The sequence below is a fragment of the Dermochelys coriacea genome, chromosome 4 (assembly GCF_009764565.3).
Source record: "Dermochelys coriacea isolate rDerCor1 chromosome 4, rDerCor1.pri.v4, whole genome shotgun sequence".
NCBI lineage: Eukaryota > Metazoa > Chordata > Testudines > Dermochelyidae > Dermochelys > Dermochelys coriacea.
In genome coordinates this window covers 136,243,650-136,267,972 of record NC_050071.1, presented here as the reverse complement: position 1 = coordinate 136,267,972, position 24,323 = coordinate 136,243,650, and the positions used below count along the sequence as shown (strand labels likewise).

The following is a 24,323-nucleotide window of genomic DNA, read 5'->3' as shown; positions in this document are numbered from 1 at the left end:
AGTTTTAGATGCCATAAGCCCTTCGTAAATCTGATAAGTTTGCTCCCAATAAAAATAGTATATTTTAAATGCTGATAGAAAAACTAAAATAGCTGCCAAATGACCTTTATGGGAGCAAGTTCATAATCCAGGAAGAGAATTAAAAGTCAATCAGTGTGTTTGTGTGTCTGACTGTGAAGGATTCTTTTTAGTATGTCCACTCCAGCCCACAAACCTTTTCCATGTGGGCCTTCTTGGTAGGCAATTACTGAGTAGCACAGAGGACTTATGATACCACAATGAATCTCTTTCTTTCCTTTCATTAACTACCCTGACATGACTGAGGTCCTGAATTTAGGATGTGAAGTGATATTTTTACTTGGACTGGCTGGTCATGGCAAGATATAGAGCGTAATGAGATCAGTCATTGCTGTTTCTGTCACAAGCAGAAGCTAGACTTGTCCCAGGAAGTGTGAGGCTACTAAAAAGCATAACTCTACACCCTCCTGAGCTTGATGGGGTCAGTGGCTTCTCAAATAAGGAAAACAAGCGAGAAGGCACATGCAAAAGTGTACGTGAAATTTCTCTTTCCCATCCAGTCCTCAGAAGGAAGAAATAATCTTTTTCCATTGCAGTCTTTTTAAAGCTTCTTAAGAACTATTGTATTCAATGCTATTTAAGACAGAATATAATACAGTCCTTATCTTTGACACACAGTTCCCTTGGCAAAGGGTCCCCTGCTCTTAGAAAACTATTCTCGTCTCATACCTGACAAACTCATGACATCAAACACACTGCTTACAAAGTAATTGCCCATAAAGTTAGCATCTAAAGTCTCTAGTATTTATTTAGCAGTTGCATATTTGCTAAGCGAAGCAGTAGTGTTCTCAGTGGCCAAGTGGAGTTCTTGGAGCACACCGCTAAATTTAGTTAGCAGGCACTCCTTGACAATGTGCATCATTGTTTGATCTGTGTCGCAGCTGCAGCTTGGATTGTTTTGAAGACCACAACAGTATTGGTTGACTGCACAAAGGCCTTGCCCTGTCCAGAATTGGTTAATCAGGGCCCACTGATGATGTGGAAGGTTAAAGCCGGGTGGGCAAGCGGGAGGGTCTGTGATGAGAACTGATTGGTGGTGGACTCCCCATAAAGAGCCAACCAGTTCTCTGAGAAGGTTGTTGCAATGTCTTGATTTTCACTGCTATCTTGCTCAAGTGGTCTCTAATGAAAGCTTGCAACATACTAATGTTTGTAATCATGGTGTGATGGTATAGGAAATATTTAAGGCATAATGTAACTATATTCAAGTTTATGCCCTTATGGTCTTAAAGTTAAAAGGAATCACCAGGGAGTGACTCAGCCCTGGTCTACACTACGAGTTTAGGTTGAATTTAGCCGTGTTAGGTCAATTTAACCCTGCACCCATCCATACACCCAAACCTGTTTTGTCGACTTAAAGGGCTCTTTAAATCGCTTTTGTACTCCTCCCCGGTGAGGGGAGTAGTGCTAAAATTGACCTTGCTGGGTTGAATTTGGGGTAGCGTGGACACAATTCGATGGTATTGCACTCCGGGAGCTATCCCAGAGTGCTCCATTATGACCGCTCTGGACAGTACTCTCAACTCAGATGCACTGGCCAGATAGACAGGAAAAGCCCCAGGAGCTTTTGAATTTCATTTCCTGTTTGGCCAGCGTGGCGAGCTGATCAGCATAGGTGACCATGCAGAGCTCATCAGCACAGGTAACCATGGAGTCCCAGAATCGCAAAAGAGCTCCAGCATGGACCAAACGGGAGACACTGGATCTGATCGCTGTACGGGGAGAAGAATCGATGCAGGCAGAACTCCGTTCCTGCAAGCCCAATTCTGTTGCCCAGCCGAGTGTATGTGATGTCTCACACCAAACTGGGGCAGGCACTTAATATAGGAGGCAAAATGCAACCTTGTACCAAAAGCACATGTGCTATGTAATGTGAATTGCTTGATTCAGTGTGAAATAGTCTTCCCTTTGTTCTCTAAAATGTATCTTTTAAAATACTACTCTCCCTTTTTTCCTCTCGCAGCTGCAAATGTTTCTACGCTCCCGCTATCATGTCCCTCCCAGAGGCTAGCACAGATTAGAAGGTGAAAAAACCCCACACTCGCAATGAAATGTTCTCAGAGCTCATGCAGTCCTTCCGTACTGAAAGAGCTCAGCAGAATGCGTGGAGACAAACAATGGCAGAGACCAGGAAAGTGTTAAATGAAAGCGATGAGAGGAGGGAGGAATGTGATGCTGAGTCTAATGGGGGCAAAAAATGACATGCTCAGGCATCTGGTGAGCTGCAAGAAAGGCAGCAAGAGCACAGACCGCCACTGCAGCCCCTGTATAACTGCCTACCCTCTTCCCCAAGCCCATATCCTCCTCACCCAGGTGCCCAAGAATGCGGGGGCGGGGGAGGCTACAGGCACCCAGCCACTCCACCCCAGAGGGCTGCCCAAGCAACAGAAGGCTGGCATTCAATACATTTTGAACTGTAGTGTGGCCTTGTCCTTCCCTCCTCCCCTCATCTACCATCCCACCCTGTGCTTCCCTCCTCACCCACCTCTCCCGGGCTACCTTCTGAGTTTCCCCCCTATTTGTTTGATGAATTAATAAAGAATGCATGATTTTGAAACAATAATGACTTTATTGCCTCTGCAAGTGGTGACTGAAGGGGGGAGAGCAGTTGGCTTACAGGGAAGTAGAGTCAACCAAAGGGGTGGGTTTTCATCAAGGAGAAACAAACAGAACTGTCATACCATAGCCTGGCCAGTCATGAAACTGGTTTTAAAAGCTTCTCTGATGCGCAGGGCACCCAGCTGTGCTATTCTCATTGCCCTGGTGTCCGGCTATGTGTAATTGGCTGCCAGGCGATTTGCCTCAACCTCCCACCCCACCATAAACATCTCCCCCTTACTCTCACAGATATTGTGGAGCACACAGCAAGCAGCAATAACAATGGGAATATTGGTTTCGCTGAGGTCTAACCTAGTTAGTAAACTGCGCCAGCGCACTTTTAAATGTCAAAATGCACATTCTACCACCATTCTACACTTGCTCAGCCTATAGTTGAACAGCTCCTTACTGCTGTCCAGGGTACCTGTGTATGGCTTCATGAGCTATGGCATTAAGGGGTAGGCTGGGTCCCCAATGATAACTATAGGCCTTTCAACATCCCCAGTGGTAATTTTCTGGTCTGGGAAATAAGTTCCTTCTTGCATCTGTTCAAACTGACCAGAGTTCCTGAAGATGTGAGCATCATGCACCTTACCCGGTCATCCCACATTGATGTTGGTGAAAAGTCCTTTGTGATCCACCAGTGCTTGCAGCACCATTGCAGTGGTTTACGTACTGGCTGCCAAGGTAGTCTGGTCCCAAGATAGGGATATGCGTTCCGTCCATCACCCCACCACAGTTAGGGAACCCCATTGCAGTAAAGCTATTCACTATGACCTGCACATTTTACAGAGTCACTACCCTTGATAGTAACAGCTCAGTGATTGCATTGGCTACTTGGATCACAGCAGCCCCCACAGTAGATTTACCCACTCCAAAATGATTCTCGAGTGACCGGAGGCTGTCTGGGGTTGCAAGCTTCCAGAGGGCTATCACCACTCAATTGTGAACTGTGAGGGCTGCTTTCATCTTGGTGTTCTTGTGCTTCAGGGCAGGGGAAAGCAAGTCACAAAGTTCCATGAAAGTGCCCTTATGCATGTGAAAGTTTTGCCTCCACTGGGAATCATCCCAGACCCGCAACACTATGCGGTCCCACCAGTCTGTGCTTGTTTCCCAGGCCCAGAATCGGCATTCCATGGCATGAACCTGCCCCTTTACCACCACGATGTCCAAATTACCAAGGCCCGTGCTTTGAGAGAAGTCTGTGTCCATGTCTTCATCACTATCATGATTGCACTGTTGTTGCCTCCTTGCCTGCTTTTGAAGGTTCTGCACATACTGCAGCAGTGGGAGTTGCAGCGGGCTCCATGCTTGCTGTGGTATGGTGTCTGTGGAAGAACAGAGTTGCAGCGGAAGCGGTGGATGACGACGGATGCCACAAGAATAGATATTTATACAGAGCAATGAGAGGACCTGCGAGGTGGATTGAAGGCACCAGGAGAGCAGAGTTGCAGTGGATGATGACGATGGTTAGCAGACCTACTGCACCATCTACTGACAGCAGTATGGTGTCTGCATGGAAAAAAGGCGCAAAACGATTGTCTGCCATTGCTTTCACAGAGGGAGAGGCGACTGACGACATGTACCCCAAACCACCCGTGACAATGTTTTTGCCCCATCAGGCATTGGGAGCTCAACCCAGAATTCCAATGGGCAGTGGAGACTGCGGGAACAGTGGGATAGCTACCCACAGTGCAATGCTCCGAAAGTCGACTCTAGCCACGGTACTTTGGACACACTCTGCCTACTTAATTCGCTTAGTGTGGACATACGTAATTGACTGTATGCAGTCGATTTCTAAAAATTGATTTCTATAAGATTGACCTAATTTTGTAGTGTAGACATACCCTCAGTGACAGCCTGTTTATACATGAGGGAGTGGCCAACCCTCCCTGATCAGCCAGTGAGTCAATGCAGGATTTTATTATATCCCTTTGCCCCTCACAGAATGGTCAATGGAAAATCATCAGTGACAAAATGTGAACAACCAAAGCCACTTGGTGGTAAAAAAGAAACATTGTAACAGATGGGATGATTCCTATGTATGAACAAAGATAAAAGACTGTTTCGGTATAACAGATTCAGGAGAGATATTCTGTATCAATTCTCTGAGGAGATATCTTGTAGAGTAGGGATATTTTTCATGAAAGATTGGATTCTGATTCCTCTGAAGCCAGCCAGCTCTGCAACAGACTTAACTTTGGAGGAAAAACCTACTTCATTAAGTAATACAGGTCAATTATTAAGAAGTGTAGATCCTAATTTGTGTTTTCATAGATTCATAGATACTAAGGTCAGAAGGGACCATTCTGATCATCTAGTCCGATCTCCTGCACAACGCAGGTCACAGAATCTCACCCACCCACTCCTACGAAAAACCTCACCTATGTCTGAACTATTGAAATCCTCAAATCCTGGTTTAAAACATCAAGGAGCAGAGAATCCTCCCTCAAGTGACCCGTGCCCCATGCTACAGAGGAAGGTGAAAAACCTCCAGGGCCTCTCCAATCTGCCCAGGAGGAAAATTCCTTCCCGACCCCAAATATGGTGATCAGCTAAACCCTGAGCATATGGGCAAGATTCACCAGCCAGCTACTACAGAAAATTCTTTCCCGGGTAACTCAGATCCCATCCATCTAATATCCAATCTCAGGGGATTAGGCCTATTTACCCTGAATATTAAAAGATCAATTAATTACCAAAATCACATTATCCCATCATACCATCTCCTCCATAAACTTATCCAGTAGAATCTTAAAGCCAAATAGATCTTTTGCCCCCACTGCTTCCCTTGGAAGGCTATTCCAAAACTTCACTCCTCTGATGGTTAGAAACCTTCATCTAATTTCAAGTCTCAACTTCCTGGTGGCCAGTTTATACCCATTTATTCTTGTGTCCACATTGGTGCTGAGCTTAAATAATTCCTCTCCCTCTCCTGTATTTATCCCTCTGATATATTTATAAAGAGCAATCATATCTCCCCTCAACCTTCTTTTAGTTAGGCTAAACAAGCCAAGCTCCTTAAGTCTCCTTTCATAAGACAAGTTTTCCATTCCTCGGATCATCCTAGTAGCCCTTCTCTGTACCTGCTCCAGTTTGAATTCATCCTTTTTAAACATGGGAGACCAGAACTGCACACAGTATTCTAGGTGAGGTCTCACCAGTGCCTTATATAATGGTACTAAAACCTCCTTATCCCTACTGGAAATGCCTCTCCTGATGCATCCCAAAACCGCATTAGCTTTTTTCACAGCCATATCACATTGGCAGCTCATAGTCATCCTATGATCAACCAATACTCCAAGGTCCTTCTCCTCTTCTGTTACTTCTAACTGATGCGTCCCCAACTTATAACTAAAATTCTTGTTATTAATCCCTAAATGCATAACCTTACACTTCTCACTATTAAATTTCATCCTATTACTATTACTCCAGTTTACAAGGTCATCCAGATCCTCCTGTATAATATCCCGATCCTTCTCCGAATTGGCAATACCTCCCAGCTTTGTATCATATGCAAACTTTATTAGCACACTCCCACTTTTTGTGCCAAGGTCAGTAATAAAAAGATTGGTCCCAAAACCGATCCCCGAGGAACTCCACTGTTAACCTCCCTCCAGCCTGACAGTTCGCCTTTCAGTAGGACCCGTTGCAGTCTCCCCTTCAACCAATTCCTTATCCACCTTTTGATGTTCATATTGATCCCCATCTTCTCCAATTTAACGAATAATTCCCCATGTGGCATGGTATCAAACGCCTTACTGAAATCTAGATAAATTAGATCCACTGCGTTTCCTTTATCTAAAAAATTTGTTACTTTTTCAAAAAAAGGAGATCAGGTTGGTTTGGCACGATCTACCTTTTGTAAAACCATGTTGTATTTTGTCCCATTTACCATTGACTTCAATGTCCTTAACTAATTTCTCCTTCAAAATTTTTTCCAGGACCTTGAATACTACAGATGTCAAACTAACTGGCCTATAGTTACTCGGATCACTTTTTTATCCTTTCTTAAAAATAGGAACTATATTAGCAATTCTCCAATCATTCAGTACAACTCCTGAGTTTACAGATTCATTAAAAATTCTTGCTAATGGGCTTGCAATTTCAGGTGCCAATTCCTTTAATATTCTTGGATGAAGATTATCTGGGCCCCCCGATTTAATCCCATTAAGCTGTTTGAGTTTTGCTTCTACCTCAGATAGGGTAATATCTACCTCCATATCCTCATTCCCATTTGTCATGCTACCATTATCCCTAAGATCCTCTTTAGCCTTATTAAAGACTGAGGCAAAGTATTTGTTTAGATATTGGGCCATACCTAGATTATCTTTAACCTCCACTCCATCCTCAGTGTTTAGCACCCCACTTCTTCTTTCTTTGTTTTCTTCTTATTTATATGGCTATAGAACCTTTTACTATTGGTTTTAATTCCCTTTGCAAGGTCCGACTCGACTTTTAGCCTCTCTCACTTTATCCCTACATGTTCTGACCTCAATAAGGTAGCTTTCCTTGCTGATCCCTCCCATCTTCCACTCCCTGTATGCTTTCTGCTTCTTCTTAATCACCTCTCTAAGATGCTTGCTCATTCAACTTGGTTTACAACTCCTGCTTATGAATTTTTTCCCCTTTCTTGGGATACAGGCTTCCGATAGCTTCTGCAGCTTTGATTTAAAGTAATCCCAGACCTCCTCTACCTTTAGATCCATAAATTCTTCAGTCCAATCCACTTCCCTAACTAATTTCCTTAATTTTTGAAAGTCAGCCCTTTTGAAATCAAAAACTCTAGTTGCAGATTTATTTTTGTTAATCCTTCCGTTCAGTTTGAACTGAATTAGCTCATGATCACTTGAGCCAAGATTATCCCCTACAATCATTTCTTCTATGAGGTCCTCGCTACTCACCAAAATTAAATCTAAAATGGCATCCCCTCTAGTCGGTTCAACAGCTACTTGATGAAGGAATCCATCAGCTATCGCATCTAGAAAAATCTGAGCCCTATTATTATTACTAGCACTGGTCCTCCAGTCTATATCTGGGAAGTTAAAGTCTCCCATGATCATGCAGTTTCCATTAGTGTTTACTTTATTAAAAACATTAAAAAGGGCTCTATCCATATCCAAATTAGATCCCGGAGGTCTATAGCACACCCCAAGCACTATCGTAGGAGAGGCTTTAATAGTTTTCTTCCCCAATGTAATTTTTGCCCAGACGGACTCTGTCTTATCCATTGCATCGCTTCTTATTTCTTTACATTCTACCTCATCATTGATATACAATGCTACTCCACCACCTTTACCTTTATTTCAGTCTTTCCTAAACAGCACATACCCTTCAATACCTGTAGTCCAGTCATGACTACTATTCCACCATGTTTCTGTTATCCCTATAATATCTGGTTTCACTTCCTGCACCAGTAGCTCTAGTTCCTCCATTTTGTTACCTAGGCTCCTTGCATTGGTGTACAAACATCTTAATTTTTGCTGTTTGGCCTTGCTCACATTTTGTACCTTATTAGGCACAGTTATTCTACAGCCAATATAACCTATTAGACTAGTATCCACACTGCCCTCGCTCCTTATTTACATTCTCCTACCCATGGCTGTATCCTTTCTTACTTCATCTTCTTCCCTCTCAATGCTAAAATCTGTCATGGAGTTTACCTGGACATCTCCCCCAAATTCCTGTTTTATGCTTGTTTTGGACTTTTATGTTTGTTTTGTATTGTACCCTTTTGCGCCCATCACTTTGGAATTTCTATTCTATTTTAAATAAGCCTTCTGTTGTTTCATTGCAAGTGATGCATGTTATAGAGGAGAGTGTTTTAAAGTAAAACTGGTAAACTGGGGTACATTGCTCCTTTTGCTACAGAGGATCTGGGATTTCTGTGAGCAACCAATGTCAGGCACTGTATATCACAGAGGAAAGCTTCAAGAGGATTCGGAGCGCACCTCTTGTTAACTGAAAGGCAAAGACAGGGCACATGTCAGTAGGACAGGCTAATATGTAGGATTGGTTGAGGGAGATAAGTCTTTAGCAGAGAGTTGAGAGATATCTGCATCAAGATATTTGAAGCCATACTTTTGAGTACCAGTTTCTAGAGATAGGTTGTAAAGAGAAAAGCAGGGGGCCATGATCAGAGCTTCAGAGGGGAGAGGAGGCACATCTACTGAAAGAGAGGTAAGAAGAGGAGGAGACACCAAATAAGACACTGAAGACCAGAGAGATAGGAGGAGAACCAGAAGAGGACAGAGTCACAAAGGCCAATGGAGTACAAGATTTTAACAAGATTGATTGTGTAAAAAGTGCCAAAAGATCAAGGGAGGAGAAAATAGAAGACTTGCAATTGGACCAGGAAGAGACCGTTTGAGACCTCTTAGTCACAGCTACGTAGGTGGAGTGGAGAGACCAGAAACCAGACTGAATGTAGTTGCAGAGTTACACTCTCTATATAAAGAGGGTTTCATTACAGTATATTCTGTCTATATAGACAGCTAGTATAAATGCAGTTATTCAACCATCCAACTTAACATCTTTAATTTTCAGTTTTATTATTTCACTTTTAGGAATGATACAATGAGAATATTTAAGAAAATAACCATGTACAAAGCATGGGGCATTTCTTATCTTTCAAGGACAAATGATAATAACTTGGGAAATGCCCTGTATTTTTTGTGGAAAAGTTAAATCACGCAAAGGCTGAGTTTAACAGAAAAATGGACTACAGAGATAACTGTAGAGTGCTGACCGCAGCTACGTCCCTCACCAGCAGGAGCAAGCATACTAATAATTTTATTAGTTATTACTTTATTGACAAAGCCCTGGCTGGGATGATTTAGTTGGGTATTGGTCCTGCTTTGAGCAGGGGGTTGGATTAGATGACTTCTTGAAGTCCCTTCCATCCCTGATATTCTATGATTCTATGATTTTATTGTTAACTCACTTCATTTTAACACTGGCAGCAAAAAAGCTTTTGTATCAAACATTCTAAATCCATTTTCATGTTGCTTTTAATACCAGATTAAAAACGAAATCAGGACAAAAATTGTATGGATTAAAACACTCCATAACCTTTGTCTGTGAAGGTACTACCAAATTAGCTGAACACTTCATGATCTCTACATAAGTCATAAATGGTACCACAGTGCAGTAGGACCTTTCAAGTGACCACAATCACAGAGGTCAGGTTTACGCATGGTAAACAAAACACCTCACTATGCCAGGCATATAGTATATACAGAGAACAGCTGTATTTTTTTGGGCAGAAAAAAAGCCCTAAGAAGATAAAACTTTAAATACATATTTTGTGACACCCTTAAAAGAATTGCTGACTTTACGAACAAAGATAACTACCGAGTCTGAGTTGCTGAACATACACTCTGTGTGTGTGTGTGTGTGTGTGTGTGTGTGTGTGTGTGTGTGTGTGTGTGTGTGTACATCTCCAGAAGCTGCCTACTTTACACAGAAGTACAATTATTATTATTACCTCTCACATCAAGCACACAGTAGTCAGCCTGTTTTAGAAGCCACCCATGGATAAGAAGCCTATATTAACTCTGCTGTACATACATGCCAACTATAACAAAGGTAATTTCAATTCACAACTATCTCTCTAGACTAACATATTTTATTCCATGAGACAAACTCACAAGAACTAACAAGCATAATTAAAAATAAATAAATACAAATTCTGGGAGCATCAGTGTGACTCTTGTAACTTTTGTGCATATAAAATTCTGAAAGGAAATATGGTCTATGAATTCAGTAACAGTTCAGAGCTAGGATTTCCTGAACTCTAGTTCAAGGTCTTCCAAAATCCACCATGTAGCCTTGAATAAGTCACTTATCTTCTTTGTGTCACTTTTTCTTAGATTTTTCATCTTGGTTGTCATGCCAACAATAACTAAAAATGTGGTAACAATCTAACTTACCTCCCACATTGTCTATCATCTGATTACCATTGAAAACTCCATCTTGCAATACATAGGCTTGCTACCTGTTTGTCACATAGATGCTTTCTCCTTTTTCCCCCACACAAGCTGTGCACAAATTTTTCACTTTCTGCTTCTCATATAGTGCCATATTGTTTCAGTGTTTGTGTTACAAACATTTGAGAGCAATGTGAAATTCAAATAAAAGTGTTGAAATTAAATTACAAAAAACATTTATGGGAATATTTGTATGCGTACTAGACTTGTATAAAACTTTTAAACAAATGTAATAGTATGACTCTTAAACTCTTTGCAACATAGTAGTGGTTAGCCAACTACTGCATGGTGTGAGAAATTTACAATTTATGAACAAGTTCTGTATCATTGCATGTATGCCCAAGGCGCCCACAACAGGGGAAGCAAAACGACAGGCAAATGGTGGAGAGGCTATGTGAGAGTGTTTGTAAATTCACTGTTTTACAAAGATCAACTTGCCAGAACCCGTGGGCCGCAATTGCGGCTACAGACCTGAGACTGTAGTAGTGACTGTTTTGATAAGAACATTGGAATATTGGGGATGTCTCCCCCCCCCAATCATGTGTTTCTCCACACCTGTCAGGTATCTCACTGCCCTTGGTTTAAAAAATTCTCTATAATCTTTTCAATTTTACATGTCAGCAGTCTGATTTAATTTTTGTCTAGGTGGAGCCCATCCTTTCTGTACAGGATCCTCCTTTTCCAGGAGATTCCTCCAGTTCCTAATAAACCTAAAACCCTCCTTCCATATACTATCATCTCATCCTCTCATCGAGACCTTTCAGTTCTGCCTGTCTTTCTGACCCACGTGTGAAACTGGAAGTATTTCCAAGAATGCTGCCATGGTGGTCTGGGACTTTAAACTCTTACTTAGTAGCCTAAATTTGGTCTCCAGGACTTCTCTCCTTCCTCTCCATGTGTCATGGGTATCTACATGTACCATTACCACTGGCTGCTCCCCAGCACTGCACGCTTGTATCTACCTATCTTGAGAGATATACAACCTTCTCAATTTACCATGCTGTTCTCCCTGTCATCACAAACCCAACTGTCTATATTTCTAATAGTTTCTGGCCATGTTCCTTGAGCCAAATTCATAGCTTAAGGCCAGAAGGGACCATTAGGTCTTCTAGTCTGTCCTCCTTAAATTTCATCTAATTACCCCTATACTTAGCCGAATAACTTGTTTGGCTTGTGTTCTGATCTGTGACATTAGTGTAAATTTAAACTAATGGTGTTACTCCAGATTTACACCACTATAAGGGACATCAGAATCTCTCCCCTTATATCTGGATTTGAAAAAGATTCTGTCCCTTCCTAAGCCTAGTGTATGTCTCCCATAGAAGTCTGATGCTTACAGCCAATGGACTCTGGATTTCTTCTGAGGATGAGAATATTGTCCTTGTTAAATGTATTAGCACTCAATAAATTAATAATAAAAGGTGAATATATCATGTATTATTGCCTCTTTCCCCATATGACCTGTATTCTCGTGTGAATAAATATAATATCAACACTGGGTCACATTCCACTTCATCATATCCTTGTATATCCTGAGTAAATTTATTGACTTCAGTGACATTACTTTGTATTTACATGGCTCTCAGATGAGAATTTGGCCCATGTAGTCAACTCTACCATTGTGGTCCTAAAAAACTGCCAAGTTTGCACCTATAATATACAAAACACTTTTCAGAATGTATTGTGATCAGCACATTTTCCATGGTGCTTGATGTTGAGAGCTTAGCAACTGTTTGATTATTTCAAAGAATGTTGTTGTGGGCTAGTCAGTATTGCTGGGGTGAATTAATGTTGGCTGTAGTACACAAGATGTTAGCGATAAGTTAAAATGCTACTTAATTCATAGAAGCCATTGCAGAAAACCAAAATCTAACAAAAGTCTACAAGATAGCACACAGCTTAAATTGCTTCTAGGAGAAAGAAGTTTTGAATTTCTCTTGATTCCAGCTTGTAAATCTGCTTTGGTACTATATTTCCTAAATTGGCAAAGTTTGCTTTCCTATTTTTTTTCTGATACAGTATACTCTACAAATTTCACAGTAATGCATATTTTCTCTTATCATTACTCTTGGAAATATTAATATGAATATCAGATACATTCTTATAAATATTTACTTTTGAAGAGTGAAATTTAGAATTTCTTTGGGGGTGGAGGATCACTTCAAATATATTTTGAAGAACTGTTTATTCCTTTCAGACATTTGTGAACACTGAAGCTACTTCATTTAACCCTGAACTGTAATAGTCCCACTTGCCTTTAAAAAAATAATTTAATTTTATTAGACGTTTAATGAGCAATGTATATTTGATTGTTTTTAGTGTCTGCAGACCAATGTAGATAGGAAGACACAACTAAGCAAATTAAGGAATGGATGAAAAAACATAAAATGTTGAGAAGACATGATATGAATTGCTGAGCTGCAGTCTGTTTCCACAGTTGCTATGGAAATTCTTTGTTGCTGGGTTTGTGTTGTGTGTGCAATGAGGCATTCAAATGATGGAAGGGGTTACAGACAGCTGGAAAAATAAAGACGACTAAATCCTGTGGTGTGAAGATTGAGAATAATCTTCAGATTTTTGTTTAGGGTATATAGGAATTTGATATTCATGTGAGAATGATTTGTACTGTTTAAAAATGACTAATTATGCACTTCAATGAGAGTGCTAACAGAACACGATCAGGCAAAGTTTGGACAAAAAACAAGGGAGAAATACTCCTCATTCCCATCAGTCCTCACTCTCCAAAAGTCAGGGAGAATTGGGGGGGGGGCTTTGCAGTTTGCCCTTAAAGCCCATGGATTCAGGCTGTTTCAGACCAGATGGGGAGTAAGCTGCAAAGTCTAGGGCTCCTGAGAGAGAACTCTGCCTTAACTTTCCTTCATTTTAAACTGAGGGGGATTTAGAGTGCTGTAATTTATGCTCATTATTTCATAAATACATCATTATCACATGGAGAGGTAGTATTCAAGTAATGGGCCCTTAAAACCATTTAGCGTGTGCTAGGTAAAAGCCAATAAATGATAAAGTTATGTTGCAGATTAACTATGGTGATCATTGATCACATGCATGGGATTCAACTGTTTAATGCTGATGTTAGGAAGTATTTTCTTGTTTCGTCTGGAGTATTAAGAGAGATCTGTCCCTGGGATCAGATAAGTGTGTTGCATACAATCCGTTGTGATTTAAGGGGGCAGATATAAGTGAATCTTGGTCCTTCCCATCATATTTTTCTGTTGCTTTTATTCAAGTGATAAACTATATATAATATAGTTTATTTGTCTCAGAAGCCATCATATCTTCATTTGCAGAACATAGCCCTTTTCTTTTCTTTTGTGGCGGTAACCCATGGATTTCAACAGATGAGAATACACATCTTGCAAATACAACACTGATGAAAAGCATTGTTTTAGAAAAGTTGATAAGGGAAGTTTTCTAAGGTGAGGTACACTTTAGGAAGTCAGTCCACTGGAAAAATACATTATGGAAACATTATTCAACAAGCCTACAGAGTTACCAAAATAAAGTGTGTGATAAGAAGGGAATGCAAATCAGCAAATCAAAAAACAGGAAGACCTTTATTTGACATAGAGGCAGTCCTACTTCAGGATATGTTGTATGGCTTCTTCACCATATATACTGCATCTCACAGGCTCTGATTCTTCTGCCACTGAAGTCAATGGAAAACTCCCATTGGCATCAGTGGAGCAGGATGAGGTCCATACTGTGGAATGTAAGGTAAAATGCATCTTCATTAATGCCCTATGTATCTGATATGCTCCTTTAGAATTGGCAAAGTGCCAGTGAATGCTACCTTGATTTGTGGCAACAAAGGACATACTTGTACATTTAAATATGATAGATTGACTAGGGTAACAGCTGATGCTTCCAGATAAATAGAAATCTCCATCCACAATATTTTAAATGATCGGACAAGGACAGGGCATTCTTTGGACACTTGATTCTCGCATTTCAATCAAGTTCTCAGGAAAAAATGATCACTTGCAATTGCTGCATTATTACAGTTGTGTAGCTGAGTTTGGTTCTGCAAAGTTTTGGACTACATGGGTCTGTTGAGACACTGGGGGACTCGATTGCTCAGAATGTAACTGTAGAGGGGAATCATCATCAAGTGGGTCTGTTTCCAGTGGGATCCCACAGGGATTGGTTCTTGGCCCTGTGCTATTTACCAGCTTTTTCAATGACCAGGAAGAAAACATAAAATCATCACTGATAATGTTTGTAGATGACACCAAAATTGGAGGAGTGGTAAATAATGAAGAGGACAGCTCACTGATTCAGAACTATCTGGATTGCTTGATAAACTGCGTGTAAGCAAACAATATACATTTTACTACAGCTAAATGTATACATCTAGGAACAAAGAATATAGGCCCTACTTATGGGATGGGAGACTCTAGCATGGAAAATAGTGACTCTGAAAAAGATTTGGGGGTTGTGATAGATAATCCGCTGAACATGAGCTCTCAGTGTGATGCTATGGCCAAAAGAGCTAACATGATCCTTTTTTCAGAATAGCAGTCGTGTTAGTCTGTATTCGCAAAAAGAAAAGGAGTACTTGTGGCACCTTAGAGACTAACAAATGTATTTGAGCATAAGCTTTCGTGAGCTACAGTTCACTTCATCGGATGCACCCTGGACTCAACACCTTTTACTTTTCTCATTGAAATGTGAAACCAGATAAAACAGGCTGGGGGAAATTCTGTTCTAGCTCACTAGTCATTTCACCATGGCTCATTAATCGGCATGACTGGTGTGTTGGAAGAAATTGTGTGAAACTTGATTCATATGATTTCAGCTTGAAATTTGAAAAACCTGTGCTGTTTCAGCTGAAATTTGCTTTATGGCTTTGTTGAACTTGACAACTGCAGGAAAGTTCTAGTTTTGAATCCACACAAATGGGAGTAGGTGGGTCAGTAGAGAGTTATTTCACCCAATTTTCTGTATAAACACTTTAACAGGTCCCACATGTGAAGCAATAGGAGACAAATATGTATATTGGAAAACAAGTGAGTTCATTATCATATTTAAGTACCAAAATCAGAAAGTGATGTGTCTACTGTATATTGACATGATAAAATTGCTTTAAAATATGTTTATACTCCAAATAGTTTGACCATTCACAGACCCTTCTAATGTGACACGGTCCATTTTGAAACTTATCAGTTAAAAATGGTTTCAGATACTGCATTAAAGTTTATCAATTTTTGTAATTGTTTAAGTTTCACGAGAAGTTGTTTGCTAAATATTTTTCCTTAATTTCCACAAACACATCTCATGGGGTTTTTTTCTGCATTTTTCAATCAGCTCGATACGAACATGCCTCATAGCCATGTGCCATTTTTGTGGGGATATTTTTAGATGTATATTTTTTATTTTTTCTCCCTTTTTGGTATATGGAATATATGGTATTTGGAAAGGCCCCTACATACAAATAAAGAAACTGAAAAAAAAAATAGAGAGTTTTTTTCTCTGTTTTTTTTTTTAATTTAAAGTAATTTTAAGCGTAACTTGTGACGGTAGGGAAAAAAAAAGATCAGACTGAAGTGATTTTTATGCAACGATGTCCCTTTCATCCTAAAAAAATTAAAAAAATCCTGACGCAAATTATGTGGTAACTACTGTATTATAAAATAAAACAAAGTCAAACAGTAGCAGTATTTGGGTGCAGAGGCAGGAAGAAGCCAGTAGCACTTATATGGTTCAAACATAACTGTGTAAAAGCTGGGAGAGGTTTAACATTGTAATAATGAAAAATTCCAAATTGTATCAGGCTCAGTAATTCAAAACTTCTGATAAATGTTTCGGAGTGAATTTCAAGATGCTGCTCTTAAACCACAGTATAAAGATCTAAATAGTTTAGCATCTGGTTACTTGTTTGGAGAGCCTCTCTCCCCACACCTTATTACCACCAACACTCTAGCTGAAGCTCACTTGGTATGAACAGGAAGTGGATGGCAGAGGTTGTTTTGTGGGGGATTCTCAACCTTGGAATTACATGCTACCCTCCTTAATCCTTAGCTAGAGCCAGAATTCTTTGATCCATCTGGGCAGGCTGCAAAACAAATCTTTCCTCATAAGCATTTTAGGGAAATTGAATGCCATAAGTGGAGGAGTTGAGACTGAAGGATATTCCTTGAGGTTTTGTGATATAAGTGGGTAGAACATACTACTACATACTAACAGACTAGGGACCGAATGGCTCGGCAGCAGTTCTGCGGAAAAGGACCTAGGGGTGACAGTGGACGAGAAGCTGGATATGAGTCAGCAGTGTGCCCTTGTTGCCAAGAAGGCCAATGGCATTTTGGGATGTATAAGTAGGGGCATAGCGAGCAGATCGAGGGACGTGATCGTTCCCCTCTATTCGACACTGGTGAGGCCTCATCTGGAGTACTGTGTCCAGTTTTGGGCCCCACACTACAGGAAGGATGTGGATAAATTGGAAAGAGTACAGCGAAGGGCAACAAAAATGATTAGGGGTCTAGAGCACATGACTTATGAGGAGAGGCTGAGGGAGCTGGGATTGTTTAGTCTGCAGAAGAGAAGAATGAGGGGGGATTTGATAGCTGCTTTCAACTACCTGAAAGGGGGTTTCAAAGAGGATGGCTCTAGACTGTTCTCAATGGTAGCAGATGACAGAACGAGGAGTAATGGTCTCAAGTTGCAATGGGGGAGGTTTAGATTGGATATTAGGAAAAACTTTTTCACTAAGAGGGTGGTGAAACACTGGAATGCGTTACCTAGGGAGGTGGTAGAATCTCCTTCCTTAGAGGTTTTTAAGGTCAGGCTTGACAAAGCCCTGGCTGGGATGATTTAACTGGGACTTGGTCCTGCTTTGAGCAGGGGGTTGGACTAGATGACCTTCTGGGGTCCCTTCCAACCCTGATATTCTATGATTCTATGAACATCTTTTGTTTTTTCCTCTCTTGGAAGAATCTATATATTGGTATTTCTGTAATTGGAACTTGGAATAAAAATATTTCATTGCTATTTTAAAATTTGTTAATGATGTATTTCACATTTTGGGATCTTCCTAGAACTATGGCTAGCTCCTAGATTTAAAAAACTGCAGCCTCTCTAAATATCACTTCTAAACCATGGGGCTAGAGGAAGAAATGAAAATATTTGAAGGTAATGTTAATTTTACATTTTGGGAACGTTTAATTTTGTTTGGCTTGGCCATTTCTACCAGTAGAGTCCTAGTATTTATTTAGCTGAGAATGTTCATGCATTACTGTGTTGGTTGAGATCCAGAAGCATGTAATGAAATTAGGGAAACAAAAATAAAATAAAATAAAATAAAGGAAAGTTCCTAGGACTTATCATGCTTTTTAACTTCAAAACTAGATTTTTTTTTAAATCTACAAAGCATTTTATAAAATAATCTACACTACTCTCCTATCAGTACAATAGGCAGGTGTAACAGTCTCTGTTTTGTACGTGAAAGAAACTGAGGAAGAGAAATTAAAGTGCTGTTATGGTTATACTACTGATTGCAAAAATGGTAACATTTTATTCAACTCATCTGCTTCCTGTTATATTCTAAATCACATCTTCTTTTTTACTGATTTAAATCAAGTTTTTATTGCTTTTATTCCTATAAGCAGCACTGCTTAGCCAGTATCATTATGAATACCAAACTAGATATTGGATTTTCTGGCTTGTGCATCATCAACAGAATTCATAGAATCATAGAATTGTAGTACTAGAAGGGACCTTGAGAGGTCATCTAGTCCAGTCCCTTGCACTCATGGAGGACTAAATGTTATCTAGACCATAGAATTATTAGCTAAGTTTCAAATCTTTATTACTGGCAATGTTATATATCGCATTTATGTATTATGAAGAAAAATAGAGGGGTAGTTTAAAAAAAACCAACAACAACAACTACACTATGAACTTTACAGGAGAGTTCTTCACATGCATTAAGCACCTTTCCATCCACAAGTTTAGAGGAAGCTTCAAGCATGTTCAAGCTATGGATTGTAAAGCAGATAGAGAGATGTAGGCAGGCATCTTACAGTGCCTGAATTTATTAAACAGAAATATGGATGTGGCTGTAAATGCAAGAAATAAACTTGTGGAAAATCAGAAATATCAGCTCCATTTTGTGTAGTTATAAAACATACAAAGTTGTTCGATGTTCATTTTTTATTTGCTCCCTCCCCAGTCTCATTAAATGTATATACTAAGTGACTTGTGATGTTTACGGTTATTTAATATGAGATTACTGGTAGTTTTACTGGGAACCACATGATTGTTATTTCTAAAATTGATTAAAATAACTGTTTGGGGGGATGGGATGGCTCAATAATTTGGTAATCACAATGTCACCTTCACCCCTAGGTCAGTGATTCAAATCCAGCCCAGATCTGTAATAATCTGAACAATTACCATCAGATGGCTGTTGATGATCTATTTGGACAAGTATCCACATCAGTAACAGAATAGTTGATATTGACAACTTCGTTGGCAATCTCAACAGAGCGGTAAGTGAATGGGCATGGTAACTTAACTTTCTCTTTACCTCTCCAAGTGGTCCTTCTGGATCTGGTATGAGACACATTGCTGAAGAATGCATGCTACCTTTCATGGATAACTTTGTAAATACATTTTTTAAAAAAAATAGTTTGCAGATGAAAGGTAGTGGTACTGGTAGCTTTATCACGTGACTTGAGAGAGCTTTGGGTTTGTTTGTTTGTTTGTTTTATTTTTTTGGGAGGAAAGGGGGGTTGTTTGTTTTTTCTGTTCCTAAATCAATTCATGCTGCTTAAGTTTACTATGTACTCCCTTTCTCCACAATTTCTCAGCTGGCTGCATATTATCATCTTAACTTTTCCCATCTAAGTTCAGTGGAACCAGCTAAATATCAATATCAACAAAGTGAACCTACTTGCAATTTGCATGCAGTTCTTTATGAAGTCCTCTCTTTGGTCAAGTCTTCATTTTGTGTAGTTTTTCAATAATTTATTTTGAACTACTTTGTGTTACTTTCTCATGCCTTTATTTCTGGGACTAAATTTTCTTTGTCCTCTTCATACCTTCAGAATCGCATGCGTTTGTAGCAAAGTGTATTTAGTAATCTTATACTCTTCATGACAGCTCTCTGTTGAGAAGTATCCCACCTACTTTTGTTGGCTCCCTGCTGGAAAGCAGCCCTCTGGTATTTCCCCAATTTTCTTAAACAGCTAAGTGGGTGGAGCCAAGCTAATAGGATGAACATAATATTTCTGGACGTGGTGGAGGTAGCATCACATAGCTCCATGGTTTCACTGCTTCATCATGGACCCCATCCATTTGATAGTGTAAAACATTTGAGCCCAGAGGCCCCCTCAGTGTTTTGGTTTGCAGTAGGCACAGCAATGATTGCAGTACAGCAAGCATGTAAGGGTAACTCCTCATTAAGCACAAATTGGTACCATTTTCCTTGAAGTTGCTTACTTTGCTGCTTATTGAATAAGGTATGGCCAAATGGAATGAAAGAGCATGCAAATTGACTGTATCAGACCAGTGATTGTAGTGGTGGGGACCCTTTCACAATAGTTATATATGTTATGTTATGATGCTTGTAGACCAATAACCCAGGAGTGTAACAAATGCATCCTCTTCAAATTAGATTCTTCCAAAGTTTGTTGTTTTTTAAAATAAAATTAAGGACCAATCTGGCTGTGCTGATTTAGCATATTGTCTGCACTCTTCCATCTCTGGATAGTTATCTTTTAAATTAAGAGGACTGCATGCATTTCCTGGCTCACTGCTTTATCAAGTATCATTAGCTTTAACACCCTTTAGTCAGCTTTATTCCTTCTCAAAATATAGCTATGATGTTGCTCCCAAGTTGTATTCCAGAATATCAGAAAAAAGAAACGGAGTACTTGTAGCACCTTAGAGACTAACAAATTTATTTGAGCATAAGCTTTCGTGAGCTACAGCCCACTTCATCGGATCCATGTCACTGTATCTGTATGAGTTTTTTTATGAAGTTGATAGATTTTCACTCCATATGGCTAAATTCAGTGCCTTGCATAATGACAGGTTTCAGAGTAGCAGCCGTGTTAGTCTGTATCCGCAAAAAGAAAAGGACTACTTGTGGCACCTTAGAGACTAACAAATTTATTGAGCTGTAGCACACAAAAACTTGTGCTCAAACAAATTTGTTAGTCTCTAAGGTGCCACAAGTATTCCTTTTCTTTTTGCGGATAAAGACTATCACGGCTGCTACTCTGAAACCAGTATTTCAGAAGTGGCTTATAAAACCACTCTCCTGATCAAATCCCTAGCAGGGCAGAATGGTCCAATGGACCAGAGGAGCAAAACAGCTTATGAGAATTCAAGAGCTTCCTATGATGAATTGTGATTAAATTTTTAAAAAAACCAAACAAACAGAAAAGTTAAGATGAATATCAGGCAAAATTCCTGTCAGTAAGGGGAAACGAAGTCAGACTAGAAGATATAATGAGTCTTTTCCATCTCTAATTTCTGTGATTATATTACTTTTAAAAAAAAAATTAGCTGGAGAGAAGTAAATAATTATAGAATGGCATAGTTGGACTCCATCAAAGACAAATCCTGGCATAGTGCTTTGGAAATGAATATGAGAGTTTAGGCTCTCTTGAGCATGGGCTCACTAAAAATAGATTAGGTCAAAGAATCTAACGTCTTTGAAGGAGCGAAAAAATTAATGAAAGCATGCAGTGGATATGAGTTACCTGGATTTCAGTAAGGCTTTTAGTAAGTTGCCCCACAGGCAATTGTTGAACAAGATGATAAATCTAGATATCAGCACTGATGAGAAAATACGTGCAAGTTGGCAGGAACAGTGAGGAGGGTTATCATTAACAGCACAAAATCCTCCTGGAATGAAATGACAATTGGGTTCCCACAGGGTTTTGTGTGGAGAACAATCCTGTTTAACATATTAATTACTGAGTTGGAAAATTGAACTACTGTATTTGTGTGGTATCCATACTTGCAGATGGTACTGAAGCAGGAGATAGTTGACATAGAGGTGGATATAGTGAAATTGTAGGAGCTTTTGGACTTGCTGGGTAAATTGTCAGATGACTAAAATATTCTTTTAAATTCAGGAAATGTGTTGCTTCTGGGGTGAGAACAACAAAAAAGTGAAATACCAATTAAATATTAATGAGACAGGCAAAAAGGCATTTAGAGGTGATATGAGCAGTATCAGTATCCTAATAGGGGGGATAGGTTGCTTTAAACAAAGAATACATATTAAATCTAAAGAATTTTTTTTTGGTTTTTTTGCATTTCTGCGTGGCACTTCTGCATATTTCCAGAACATTGTATGAAATTTAGATAACTTAATTTAAAAGATTTCTAATTATTACAGAGAGCACAGAGGAGGACAATGTGGATGGTTGACCTAAAGATATGGAAGGAATCTTTTTCGAGGAAAGAGATGCAGAGAGACTCAGACATAGTATCAGACTGTGATTTCAGTAAAGTTTTCTAGTACAGGAATTTAGGAATAGGCACAGTGATACTTATAAGGAAGGGGTCTCATATTTTCACAAATAAAAGCTTGAGCAGGAAAGGTTTAGACTACATTCTAGAAAGGGCTTCTTGTAGGAGTTAACATTTGGATTAGTCCACTGTATGATACTCGGAGCACAAATTCTCAACCACTTTAAAGCAAAGATAATTACTGTTTACTACAGTAAGTATTTTATAAATGCCAATAGCTAGATATTTTGAATAAAAAAAATCTCCAGTAGTTAAACATGCTTACTGAGTAATAGCGTACACCTGGTGAAAATGAAATAGATATTCCTTTTGTTTGTCTTAATCCACAAATTATGTCTACCTATGTTAAAAGAAGAGGGAATAGTGCATTGATATTACCACAAAAGGATAAAAAGTGCATGAAAACCGGTCCATACTGTGAAATATGTGAAGGTGCTCACTAGCAATAAATAGAAATTGAGGGCCTCCTCTGCTTCTGTGAGGGGAGGCAATTCGTGCTAGGGTCAGACTGTATCACATGGTATGAATTCATCCAACCCAGTCAGTAATCCATTTCTTAATGTCATTTTTCACAAGGATCTGATCCAAAATGTATTGACTTCAATGAGCTTTCAGTCTGGTTCCAAGTGAACCAAGAGTGGTGGTGAGCTCAGAGGTATTGGTCCATTAGAGCCCATTAGAATAGGTAGGACAGGTTTCCATGTGAGGTCATAGGAGCCTATGGGGCTAAGCTGCTGTGTGTGAATGAATAGTGGTTAGTAGTCCAGGATAAAATTGTCTAGTGTCTAAGTGATGCAAGAGTCTTTCAGGTTTCAGAGTAGCAGCCGTGTTAGTCTGTATTCTCAAAAAGAAAAGGAGTACTTGTGGCACCTTAGAGACTAACAAATTTATTAGAGCATAAGCTTTCGTGAGCTACAGCTCACTTCATCCGATGAATGCATCCGATGAAGTGAGCTGTAGCTCACGAAAGCTTATGCTCTAATAAATTTGTTAGTCTCTAAGGTGCCACAAGTACTCCTTTTCTTTTTAAGAGTCTTTCAGTGGGACTTAGGTGCTTTTCAAAATGAGACTTAAGCCTAAGTCACCCTAGGTACTTCTGAGGCGCTTTTCTTCTCGACGGTCATAATTATTCTTTGTACAAAAGTGCATTCTTATGTGCACGGCAGAAAAAAAAATAGAGATTTGAATTTTACATGTTCTTATGTTCTTACATGTGGCTATTAAAAAACTAGTTGGAAAAAATTAAACACCTACAACTTGACCTTATTGTTTTTCCTTGCTGAGTCAAGCAATCACCCTCTAATTGTTATTGACTTGAGCAGCTGGCCTTGCCACCCTCATGTGTATGTGTGTGGTATGTGTGTAACCATGTTTTGGTTATTTTTCTTGTTTAAGTTTATGGAGAGAAAAGGCAGCACACATAAGAAACAAAAAAACAGGTATGTCAAAAATGTGTAGTTCAAATAAACAGAGACAAATATCCCTCCAAACCATCCTGTCCCATCTTTTAATTTTCTTCTTTAGGTAAGGTGATTTGGGCCTCCAATGTCAACTGCTGTTATTTCAGCCAGATCTGCTTAAGGCTGTGCTGTTTGTCACTGACTGATGACAGGTGCTCGTACCCACAGGGTGTTTCTCTTCTCTGCCTACTTTTCTTTCTTTCTTTCTTTCTTTCTTTCTTTCTTTCTTTCTTTCTTTCTTTCTTTCTTTCTTTCTTTCTTTCTTTCTTTCTTTCTTTCTTTCTTTCTTTCTTTCTTTCTTTCTTTCTTTCTTTCTTTCTTTCTTTCTTTCTTTCTTTCTTTTGTTTTATTTTCACTTCTTGCACAATTGCCTTTCAGATTTTTTCTACTTTGTGCCCTCCTCTACATTAAGTCTGATTTTTTTTGTCTGTCCATACCCATTGTGACAGGTAGCACAGTCTACTGGATTGAGAAAAAGGCTGGGAACCAGGATCTTTTGAGTTCCAGTCCTTGCTCTTGCACTGATGCATAGTGTGACTTTGGGCAAGTCACTTACAATCTAATGAGATCTAGAGAAACTAAGTTCCTTGGAGGAGGAAACATAGATTCTTAAAACACATGTGCCTCCAAATAGGGTAGCTACATTTTTACAATATTTTTTTATTAACAAATATAAATCAGGTAAGCAGAGAAC

At 39.4% G+C, this 24,323-nt stretch overlaps 1 protein-coding gene across 3 annotated transcripts in view; it reads left to right on the top strand.

The window, feature by feature from the left end:
* Window positions 1-24,323, top strand: part of CTNNA2 (catenin alpha 2) — a 782,132-nt gene that overhangs the window by 51,511 nt on the left and 706,298 nt on the right. For all 3 annotated transcript variants that reach the window (XM_043512733.1, XM_043512734.1, XM_038399462.2), the window contains exon 2: window positions 19,029-19,171. The gene's annotated coding sequence lies outside the window, so the exon portion shown is untranslated. The remainder of the gene's footprint in view (window positions 1-19,028; window positions 19,172-24,323) is intronic.